Source organism: Mustela lutreola, chromosome X (genome assembly GCF_030435805.1).
Source record: "Mustela lutreola isolate mMusLut2 chromosome X, mMusLut2.pri, whole genome shotgun sequence".
Lineage (NCBI taxonomy): Eukaryota > Metazoa > Chordata > Mammalia > Carnivora > Mustelidae > Mustela > Mustela lutreola.
In genome coordinates this window covers 42,323,681-42,336,170 of record NC_081308.1, presented here as the reverse complement: position 1 = coordinate 42,336,170, position 12,490 = coordinate 42,323,681, and the positions used below count along the sequence as shown (strand labels likewise).

At 42.6% G+C, this 12,490-nt stretch overlaps 2 pseudogenes; both read right to left on the bottom strand.

Annotated features, from left to right (window-relative positions):
- Positions 1-187: 187 nt before the first annotated feature.
- Positions 188-1,273, bottom strand: LOC131820820 (E3 ubiquitin-protein ligase RNF138-like; annotated as a pseudogene).
- Positions 1,274-8,480: 7,207 nt separating this feature from the next.
- LOC131820934 (retinol dehydrogenase 12-like) lies at positions 8,481-9,788 on the bottom strand (annotated as a pseudogene).
- Between the last annotated feature and the right edge of the window lie 2,702 nt (positions 9,789-12,490).

Genomic DNA, 12,490 nt, shown 5'->3' with positions numbered 1-12,490 from the left:
CTCAGTTGCAAGTTCCTCAGGGTTCTATTCTAGGATCTCTCTAGTGACTTAAGAATTTTAAACTTCTTTTTTAGATTGAATTACTTTTGTTAATACACACATCGAAATACTGAGACAATGACTTCATATAGTTGTCCCATTAAAGATAGCACTTGCAGGTATAAAGTTACAGAGATGTCCACAGTCTTCATATGTTCACTTGAAAAGATTCAATAGCAGTCTGATATTGGGTTTTCTGCTCTAGATGAAGATTAACAAATCATCTGTAATCAAACTGATGTCTTTGATTAGATGACTAACAAAATTTCTAGTAATTTAGCTAGAAGCTCCCTAGCAAAGAGACACACAAATAGGACACATCACAGGAATGATCTGAAATAGGAACTATCTGGTCATTGTTACAGTGATTTCATAAATGCTGTCAGGTAAAATTTGATCCTTGATGAAAGGGACACTTTAAAGTGGGATGCCCAGAAAAACCTGTATTTTCTTGATAAGTTTCTGTGTTCTCAGAGGTGAGTATTTCACTCTTATTACTGTTTCCTACTGAATCTTGAGAGATCTGAATGTTTGGAATGGGAGAGGAATCACCATGTTCATCTTGATACTTCTTATTTTTTAAAAAATGTATTCATTCTTTTGACAAGGAGAGAGAGATCACAAGCAAGAGGAACAATAGGCAGAGAAAAAGGGAGAAGCAGGCTTCCTGCTGGGCAGGGAGCCCAAGGTGGGATTTGATTTCAGGACCTTGGGATCACAACATGATCCGAAGGGAGACCCTTAACTGACTGAGCCACCTAGGTTTCCCTTTTTTAAAATTAAAAAAAAAATTAAAGATTTTAATCATTCATTTGACACAGAGACAGAGAGAGCGAGAGAGAGTGCACAAGCACGGGGAGCAGCAGGCAAAGGGAGAGGGTGCAGCAGCCTCCCTGCTGAGCAAGGACATCTTGATACTTCTTAACAAAATTTGTAATGATGTCTCAAGTAATAGAATTTAATTTGTTTTGCACAGCATATGCAGCTATCAGCAAACCTCATGATAGTTTCAAGGTCTTAGGCTTGTTTAGGACAGTCACTCTCTCTTCTAGTCACATTTCCGTAACAGAGGGGATAATGTATTCTGCTTTCTCTTGTTGTAGTCAGAAAACATTTTCTACAGAAGACGTGCTGATAGACCATGGCCTCATGGCAGTTTTTAGCACCTGTAACAGATGGGACAGTAGAAATCATCTTTGATGTAGGATGAGGCTGCAGAGAGCTCCTCAGCCATGGTGAGATGGATGGAGGATCAAAGCAATGGTGGTGACGGATGGAGGATCAAAGCAATGGTGGTGGCAGCAGCAGTTCAGCAGCCAAGGTGGCAGTGGCCGCCTGCCTGACTCCTCATGCAAACCCAGTTGAGGAGGGGAATCATCTTAAACTTCATTTTTTTCCCTCCATTTTTGATATGTGCTTTTAACCCACTGAGCCACCCAGGCGCCCCCTGATATGTGCTTTTAAATAAAAGTTATTTATTTATTTATTTATTTGACAAAGAGAAACACAGCGAGAGGGAACACGTGCAGGGTGAGTGGGAGAGGGAGAAGCAGGTTTCCTGCCGAGCAGGGAGCCTGATGCGGGGCTTGATCCCAGGACCCTGGGACCATGACCTGAGCTGAAGGCAGAGGCTTTAACCCACTGAGCCACGCAGGTGCACCTCCCCTGTGCTTCTAGCCACAGCCTTGATCTCTCTAAGTTGTTCCTCCCAGAATGACAGAGCTCTCTGAGAGCAGGGACGGCAGTGACCCTTGCTGCCAGCACAAAGCCCTTCATGCACATCTTCCCATGTAATATTCAGAACCTCACCTTGAGTTAAGTACTGTTATTATCCTTATTGTGCAGATGTTGAGACTGAGGCTCAGAGAGTTAGGCACCCTGATCAAGGTCACACAGTCAGTGGGTAGCAGAGCCAGAATTCACTCCCAAGTTGAACTGAATCCATAGTCTGTGTTATTTTTTTAAAGATTATTTATTTATTTATTTGACAGAGAGAGATCACAAGCAGGCAGAGAGGCAGACAGAGAGAGAGGAGGAAGCAGGGTCCCCGCTGAGCAGAGAGCCCGATGTGGGGCTCGAGTCCAGGACCCTGAGATCATGACCTGAGCTGAAGGCAGAGGCTTTAACCCACTGAGCCACCCAGGCGCCCCCATAGTCTGTGGTTTTAATTACTCTTTCATATTGCCTCAAATATTTATTGGTTGCTGAATGAATTAATGAATGCGTTTTAACACTACAAAGAACCTTCAACAAAATCTACATAAACTCTTGCAATCACTCAAATTTCCTTTGGCTGCTATAACAAATTAATGTCTTGCAGCATAAAACAACAGAAATTTGGGGTGCCTGGGTGGCTCAGTCGTTAAGCATCTGCCTTCGGCTTAGTCATGATCCCAGGTCCTGGGATGGAGCCCTGCATTGGGATCCTTGCTCTGCAGGAAACCTGCTTCTCCTTCTCCCACTCCCCCTGCTTGTGCTCCCTCTCTCACTGTGTCTCTCTGTCAAATAAATAAATAAAAATCTTAAAAAAAACCAAACAGAAATTTATTTTATCACAGTTCTGTAAACTAGCAGTCTAAAATTAGTTTCTCTGTGCTAGAATCAGGGTGTCAGCAGGACTGTGCTCCTTTCAGAGGCTCTAGGAGAGAATATGCTCCTTGCTCTTCCAGCTTCTGGTAGCTGCCAGCATTTCTTGGCTGTGGCCACATCATTCTAATCTCTGCTTCCATGGTCATACCCCCCTCTTTTCTTCTCTTGGTGTAAAATTTCCCTCTGTTTCCCTCTGATAAGGATGCTTGTGATACATTTAGGATCCACCCAGATAAGATAAGATAAGAGATAAGATCTTTATCTCAAGATATTTAAATTAATCCCATCAGTAAAGTCCTTTTTTGTTATTATTGTAAGGTAACATACTTACATTACAGGAAATAGAATATCTTTGGGGGGGGTTATTCACCTGTAATCAGCCTCCTGGTCCCCAAGGATTCATGTCCATCCCACAAGGAAAAAAAACTCCCCAAATTTCTCAATACATTGCACTATGAACTCAAGTCCCAAATCTCATTTAATATTATCAGCTCAAAAATACCAAATCTCGGGTGGCTGGGTGGCTCAGTGGGTTAAGTCTCTGCCTTTGGCTCAGGTCATGATCCCAGGGTCCTGGGATTGAGCCCTGCATCAGGCTCTCTGCTCAGCGGGGAGTCTGCTTCCCCCTCTCTCTCTGCCTTCCTCTCTGCCTACTTGTGATCTCTCTTTCTCTCTGTCAAAAAAAAAAAAAACACCACAAAAAACTCAACACCTAAAATAGGTATGGATTAAATTCTGGGTATGATCCATCCTGGTCAAAATTTCTCTTTGGACATGGACACTAGAAATCAGGTGATCACTCTTAGAGGGAAAGATGGCAGAGTAGAAATATCCTGAGCTCACCTCCTCCTCCCAGAGACACATCAAGGCTGTAACTATCTGGAGCAGCTCTTTCTGAGCATAACTTAGAGACAGGCAGAAAGCCCGTCCACACCCAAAGATATGAATAAAAAGTTACATCAAGAAGGGTAGGAGGGCACCTGGGTGGCTCAGTCATTAAGCATCTGCCTTTGGCTCAGGTCATGATCCTGGAGTCCTGGGATTGAGCCCCATGTCTGGCTCCCTGTTTGGCGGGAAATCTTCTTCTCCCTCTCCCACTCCCCTGGCTTGTGTTCCTTCTCTCATGGCATCTCTCTCTGTCAAATAAATAAATAAAATCTCAAAAAAAAAAAGAGAAAAGTAGGGTAAGAAATAGGACACCTGGGTAGCTCGGTTGGTTATGGGTCTGCTTTCAGCTCAGGGTCCTGGGATCAAATCCCAAATCACTCCTTGGTCAGTCGGGAGCCTGCTTCTCCCTCTGCTTGTACTCTCTCTCTTTCTGACAAATAAATAAATAAAATCTTAAAAAAAAAAGAAAGGTAGGAATGGCAGAGATACACCCTGGTTGAGAACCAAACCCTGGTGTAACAACTCATAAGTGTAAGGAATATCGCAGGCATGGAGGTCCTCTGTGAGGAGCCAGGAGTTCAAGTCTCACATTAGGGACCACCAGCCCTGAGGATCTGCCCTAGGAAGATGAGCCTCCATAAAATTTGGTTTTGAAAATCAGTGGAGCTTAATTCTGGGAGAGCTGGTGGGCTATAGGAAACCAAGGCTCTACACAATTTTACTTGCTCTGACATCCAGCACAGAGATAGCAGATTAAAAAATACCTGGGCCACATGTGAAAATTATTGACTAATTTTAGGATATGTTCTGGAGGGGTAGAGATCTGTAGGAAATTTTACCTGGAATGGAAGTGCTAGCAGTTACCATTTTTCTTGCCTTCCTTCAGCCTCACTTGGCCAGTACTGGCAGGTACCAGTTCAGACACTCTCCATCTACCTTGCTAGCACTACTTGCCCCACCTGATTCCTTTGCAGCCCCACCCTGCACAATAGGCCTCTCTCAGCAGACACCCTTCCAAAGTAATTTCTGCCCCCACACCCTGTGGGCAGCCTCAGTTGGGACCAGTGCCCCTCCAAAGTGATTCCTATGACAGGGAGAGGCAGCCACATCCACCAGCATGCCTGCAAGAGTCACGGGCAGGCCTCACAGCCAGCAACACCAGGAGATAATTCCACCCACCAACACATCCACAGCAGCTTCAGCTGGGGCTCTCAGGCAGTCATGCTGGGGGCCAGCACCACCCACCAGCAGTCACAATAGGCTGCACATGCAGCCTACACAGGGAACACCTCTGGAGTGCCTGGTTCTGGTGCCCAGAGGGGATTGTGCTTTGGGGGCCCATAAGATGCCTTCTACTAAGGCCACTATCTGAAAGACCAGGAAATGTAGTGAACCTACCTAATACATAGAAAAAAAACACGGAGAGTCAGACAAAATAAGGAGACAGAGGAATATGTTACAAATGAAAGAATAAGTCAAAACCTCAGGAAAAGAACTAAATGAAATGGACATAAGTCATCTACCTGATAAAGAGTTCAAAGTAATGATCATAAAGATGCTCAGAGAATTTGGGAAAAGAGTTAATGAACTCATTGAAGATGTCAACAAAGAGAAAATATTTAAAAAAATTCAGAGCTGAGGAATAAAATAATTGAAACAAAAGCACACTAATGGAAATCAGTAAAAGATTGGAGGATGTGGAAGAACAGATCAGCAATCTGGGAAGACAGGGTAGTGGAAATCATCCAAACTGAACAGCAAAAAGAAAAAGGAATTTTAAAAATGAGGATACATTAATTAAGGGACCTCTGGAACAACATCAAGCATATTAACATTCTTTATGTTAATACCCATATTATAGGGGTCCCAGAAGGAGAAGAGAGAGAGAAAGGGGCAGAAAACATATTTGAGGAAATGATAGCTGAAAACATCCCTAGGCTGGGGGAAAGACAGACATCTAGGTCCAGGGATCAGAGATTCCCAAATAAATGAACCCAAAGAGCATAAGACACATAATAATTAAAATGTCAAGAAGTAAAGCAAAAGAGAGAATCTTAAAAGCAGCAGTTTTCAGCAGAGACTGTGCAGGCCAGAAGAAAGTGGCATGATATATTTAAAGCTGATGGACAAAAATCCCACAAAATCCATACAGCCAAAAATACTTCATTCATTCAGCAAGATTATCACTCAGAATTTAAGGAGAGATAGAGTTTCCCAGACAAACAAAAGTTAAAGAAGTTTATCACCACTAAATCAGGCTTACAAGATATGTTAAAGTGACTTCTTTACATGGAAAAGAAGAGGTCATTACTAGGTGTAAGGAAACTATGAAAGAAAAAATTTCATTGGTAAAAGCAAGCATATAGTAAAGGTAGTTGATCAATAACCTATAAAACTAGTATGAAGATTAAAAGACAGGGTGCCTGGGTGGCTCAGTGGGTTAAAGCCTCTGCCTTCAACTCAGGTCATGATCCCAGGGTCCTGGGATCGAGCCTCGCATCAGGCTCTCTGCTCAGCAAGGAGTCTGCTTCCTCCTCTCTCTCTGACTGCCTCTCTGTCTACTTGTGATCTCTGTCAAATAAAAAAAAGACAAAAGTAGTACAATCAAATATATCTACAATAAACGGTTAAGGGATACACAAAATAAAACATGCAAATTGTTACATCGAATACACAAAACATTCAGGAGGGAGGGAGTAAAAATGTAGTGCTTTTAGAATGTGTTTGAACTTAAGCAACCACCAATTTAAATAAGACACTTAGAGACATAGGGTATTACAGTCAAACCTCATGGTAACCGCAACCCAAAAATTTATAATAGATACACATAAAGAAAAATAAAGAGAAGGGAATCTAAACACAACACTAACGAAAATAATCAAGTTGCAATGGAGGAGAGCAAGAGAAGAAGAAAGGAACAGAAAAGAACTATAAAGATAACTGGAAAACAATGAACAAAATGGCAGTAAGTCTTACTTATCAACAGTTACTTTTAATGTAAATGTAATGAATTCTCCATCAAAAGACATAGGGTCACCAAAGGGATGAAAAAACAAGACTCATTTTTATGCTGCCTACAAGATACTCACTTCAGACCTAAAGGCACAAACAGACTCAAAGTGAATAGATGAAAAAAGATAGTCCATGCAAATGAAAATAAGAAAAAAGCTGGGGTAGAAGTACTTACATCAGACAAAATAGATTTTAAAACAAAGACTGTAACAGGAGATAAAGGATGGTGTAACATAATGATAAAGAGGAATGTAACAAGAAGATATAAAAATTATAAATATCTATGTACCAAATAGGAGCACCTAAATATATAAGCAAATATTAACAGACATAAAGGGAGAAATTGACTGTAATACAATAATAGTAGGAGACTTCAACACACTACTTACGTCAGTGGTTAGATTATTCAGATAGAAAATCAGTAAGTAAACAGTGTCTTTGAAAGACTCATTAGACCAGACAGACTTAACTGGTATATATAGAGCATTCCATCCCAAACCAGCAGAATACATATTCTCTTCAAGTGCACATTGGAACATTCTGCAGGATAGATCACATGTTAGGCCACAAAACAAGTCTCAACAAATTGAAGATTATTAAAATCATATCAGGCATCTTTTCTGAATGAAACTAGAAATCAGGCGTGCCTGGGTGGCTCAGTCAGTTAGGCATCTGCCTTCGGCTCAGGTCATGATCCCAGGGTCCTGGGATCAAGCCCTGCATTGGGCTCCCTGCTCAGCTGGGAGTCTGCTTCTTCCTCTCCAGCTGCTTGTGCTCTCTCTCTTGATGTCTCTGTCTCATTCTCTCAAATAAATAAATAAAACCTTTAAAAAGTAGAAATCAATCACAAGAAAAAAAATAACAACAACAAAAAAATGGAATCTAAACAACATGCTACCAAACAGCCAGTGGATCAATGCAAAATCAAATTTATTTTCTCATGGCTCTATAGGTCATGTCTGAAATCCATATCACTTGTCAATATCAAGTTGTCAGAAGGGCTATGCACCCTCATGGGCTCTAGGGAGAATCATGCCTTACCTCTTTCAACCTTTGTTGTTGTCATTATTCCTTGGTTTCTGGTGGCATTGCTTCAATCATCAAGGTTAACATCCTCACATCTCTCTGTTTCATCATTACATTGCCTTCTCCTCTGTGTCTTTTCAAGTCTTCTTCTGCTTCTTTCTTTCTTTTTCTTTTCAATGCACAGTCTTTATTTTCTCTAAAAATTGAGGTAAAGGGAACTTTTTTGAAAAGGAAACCATCTGCATGCTTGAAATGGGTAGGTCCTAACTTATACAATGTTATATGTCAACTATATCTCAGTAGAGCTGAGAAAAAATTTTAATACAAAAAAAATCGGAAAAAGAAAATGGGAAGGTCCAGTTTCATGCAGTAGCTCCAGTGTGCTCAGAGGAAGAAATCAAAGTTGGCCAAAGTTAACCAAAAATTTCCTGAGTATTTCCTGAATGACTAGTATTTCCTGAGTGACTAGTAATTCAAAGATGAAAGTGATTGGTCAAAAGCTTGAGTCTTATAGCCATTGGAAATATGTAACGCCGATGCTCTTGTCATCTCAGCTGAGCTAGCAATTCTGGTATTGGTGAGAAAACTGCCCCTGTTTCCCAGGTCCTTCTGTTTTCCCCATGACCAGCCTGGGATCTGCCCAGTCCTCCTGCCCCAAGAGAGCGACCAATTCTTATAAGTTTTGGAGAAGAATGCTCCGGCAGGTGTCAATATCTTGTACCATGAGCCAGCTTCACAAGAAAGTTGGGTATGCAAAGCCTTCTAGAAGGATCTGGAGAATCTTCCCAGAACAGGGAAGAATTTTCAACAGTAGTCAGCCCAAAGGACGATCTTTCAGGGTGGGCCTTCTCCTTTGTCCCCTTTCATTATGGCTGGACTGGTCCTAATAAAGCTGTGACTTTTCCATCAGCTCTATTCCTGTGTTTTTAGAAGTTCACAGTTACATTCCACAGGTACTCAATGGTTTTGTTATTGCAGACCCTTGGGGACAACCAGGTCTTCATGCAGTCACCAAAGTATTTGTCACACAGGGGCTCTAGGCTCTGAGCTAAGGGACAGTGCAGCCTGGTCTATGCCCCCTACCATGTTGACTTGATGAAGAGGATAAAGAATGTCCAGACCAGGCACAGAAGGAAGGAGTCCCAGACTAGCTGGGAGTGGATGATGCCTGGGTCCACTGCATAGATGATGACTTCTGTGCCTTGGAGTCTCTTGGCCAGTTCCCAATTAAAAACGCATTGGTCACTTTGCTGTGGCAATGCGCGAGACCCCCGGAGGTTGTGCAAGTGAATCTTAACCACATGGTGGGTTACTGATGACAGGTTCATCACCTGCAAGGGCACAGACTTTTTCAGTGGCACCAGGAGCAAGTGGGCACAAAGGAAGTGGCTGAGGATATTGACTCCCAGGTGGGTTTCAAAGCCACCGGCTGACTTGGAATACGGATACATCATCACTCCTGCATTGTTGATCAGAACATGGAGCTGTTTTTTCTCTGCAGAGAGCCCTTAGCAAAGGCTCCGGTGGATTTGGTATGGGATGGGTCCAGTTTCTGAATTAGCATCTGAGAGTTGTTGGTATTGGCCTGGGTTTCACAGCAGATTATCCCTTCAGTATATCTCAGAAGGCAGTGCTTGCTTGGGCTCCTCTGCTATCAAGCTCTCTGGCCGTCTCCTTGCTGATGCCAGTGTTGGCTCCGGTGATTACCACTATCTTCCTAGGAAAGGGCATGCTTGTTCTCCAAACACCAGGAGCAAAGAGCTTCCTAACAGATAGAGGGATCACATATAGGAAAGAAAAGGAAGGAGGTGAAGAGTCCCAAGATAACTGCATCTTTTAAATAGTTTTAGTTTTTTTTTTAAAGATTTTATTTATTTATTTGACAGAGAGAGATCACAAGTAGACAGAGAGGCAGGCAGAGAGCGAGAGGGAAGCAGGCTTACTGCCGAGCAGAGCTCGATACGGGACTCTATCCCAGGACCCCGAGACCACGACCCAAGCCGAAGGCAGCGGCCCAACCCACTGAGCCACCCAGGTGCCCCTAAATAGTTTTAGTTTTAAATAGTTTTAGTAAAAGCTGCTTTTGCTAAAGCAGCAGCAGCTTTTACTCCAACTCTGGCTCTGTCTCCTGGTCTGGCTCCAACCCTTGGCTGCTTCTGTCTCCCCGCCTCTTTAGCTTCTTTAGCTCCTGGGATCACGAACACCCTGGCCTGCTCTTTCTTACAAGTATACATGTGGTTGCATTTAGGGCCTGCCCAGATAATCCAGGATAATCTCCTTATCTCAACAGCCTTAACTTAATCATATTTACAAAGAACCATTTTCCAAATAAAGTAACATTTACAGGTTCCAGGGATTATGGCTTAATATCTTTGGGGGGGGGGCACCCATCATTCAGCCTACTACAAGAAGTAAGTCAGACACTTTGTTTTGAAGTTCTAGGATCACTGGGCTTTGAAAAGGGTGACTGGAGAGTTCTTTTTTTTTTTTTTTTTCTTCTTAAGATTTTATTTATTTATGTGGCAGAGAGAGAGACACAGGGAGAGAGGGAACACAAGCAGGGCGAGTGGGAAAGGGAGAAGCAGGCTACCCCCAGAGCAGGGAGCCTGATGCGGGGCTTCATCCCAGGACCCTGATCCCAGGACCCTGACCTTGATCACAACCTGAGCCAAAAGCAGACGCCCATTGACTGAGCCACTCACGCGCCGCTGACTGGAGCTTTGTGAGGCCACAGGGGTAGAAGTCTGTGCAGCCTGGTGGGAAGGATGTGGGCTTTGTGGTCAGATAGACCAGAATTCACTTCCCAGCCCCGATATCTGATGACCTTGGGCAAGTCACTCAACCTTTCTAACTCCATTTCTCCCTCTGTGAAATGAGGTGATAACTGCTTCTCTCTCACGAGGTTGTTATAACTTGCACTTAGCCCAGGGCTAGGCACATAGTGAGTGATCAACAGACATTAGCTGTCTGTATTAAGTCAGGAGCATGGTGACAATAATAACATTCACTTACTCTGTGTTTACTTTCTTCTGGGTTCACAAGGGATCTTGACATACACTCCCAGGAATATATCATACAGATGGCCTCATTGCCCTGTGTCACAGATGTAGATTCAAGAGGCCAGGATTCGCCCAGAGTTGGCCAGTCAACAAATAGCAGAGGAAGAGATGAAGACCAAGTATGGCTAATCTTTCAACACTATGTGAATCTCCATCACAGGAGGGGATTGTAAATCCCAGCACATGCAGAGCGCATATGTAAATGATAAACACGTCTGCAAGAAGGAAAGTCTCTGGCCAGTTGTATGGAGGGACTTGCCAACTCTTGGGGCTGCAGACTCTGGTGTGGAAACCAAGGATGGAGGGCATCTTTGTGCTCAGTACTTTTCCACGAAGACAATAAAAGGCCCTGCACTGGCAGTGGTGACAGACCCCTGAATGAGAGCAAGACCTGCACTGGGACCCAGGATGCTGTGGACCTGTTGACTCCAGGTTGAATGGATGAGAAGGCCAACATCATGGGACTCTGAGAGTTTCCCATGATTCCCCAAGAATATTGTTCATTGAGCCCCCAATTTTTTCATGCTATAGTATATTTCTACTTCTTTTTTTAATTCAACTTTATATATTTTTAAAAGATTTTATTTTATTTATTTGACAGAGAGAAATCACAAGTAGGCAGAGAGGCAGGCAGAGAGAGAGGGAGAAGCAGGCTCCCCACTGAGCAGAGAGCCTGATGTGGGGCTCAATCCCAGGACCCTGAGATCATGACCTGAGCCGAAGGCAGAGGCTTAACGCACTGAGCCACCCAGGTGCCCCTTCAACTTTATATTCAACTTTATATGTCTTTTTTTTTTTTTTTGAGAGAGAGAGAGAGCATGAGAAGAGGGGAGAGTCAAAGGGAGAAACAGACTCCCCACAGAGCAGGGAGCCCAATGCAGAACCCGATTCTGGGACTCCAGGATCATGACCTGAGCCAAAGGCAGTCGCCCAATCAACTGAGCCACCCACGCACCCCCAACTTAGACTTCCTTGCATGTATTTCTGGTATGATTGACCATGCAGACTGTTGTAATCTATGACATTAAAAAATGGCTTTATTGAGATATAACTGACATATAATTAATTATACATATTAGAAATATATCATTTGATAAGTTTATGTATTGCATATATATATTCACCATAATCAAGATAGTACATACTCATAATTCTCTCATTCACACTGATGCTGTCACTAAAGATGAGTTTGCAGTTTATAACATTTTATATAAATAGAAACATGCACTATGTACTCTTTTTTGAATAGCTTCCTTCGCTTAGTATTATTTTGAGATTCTTCCATGTCGTGCTGTATGGATACACTCTAATTTGTTTATTCATTCACCTTTTGATGGACATTTGGGTTGTTTTCAGTTTTTGACTATTACAAATGCACTTGCCACACAAATATTGTACAAATCTTTGTATGGACATATCTTTTCTTTTCTCCTGGATTAAAAACCTAAAGAGTGCAAAAGATAACTCATATGGTAGGTGCATGTTTAGATTTTAAAGAAACTATGAAACTGTTTCTCAAACTGGTTGTACCATTTTACATTTCCACCAGCTGTGTAGGAGAGTTCCAGCTCCTCTACATATATGCCAATACTTGCTATGGTGATTTTAATTTCCTTTTTTTTTTTTTCTTAACTTTTTAAGTAGGCATCACACCCACCTCAGAGTCAGAGCAGAACTCGAACTCACAACTGTGAGATTGAGACCCAGAAGCTCAACTGACAGAGCCATCCAGGCGCCCCCCTATGGTCATTTTAATTTTAGCCATTCTCTCTCTTAAAGATTTTATTTATTTATTTGACAGAGACACAGAGAGAGAGGGAACACATGCAGGGAGAGTGTGAGAGGGAGAAGCAGGCTTCCTGCCAAGCAGGGAGCCT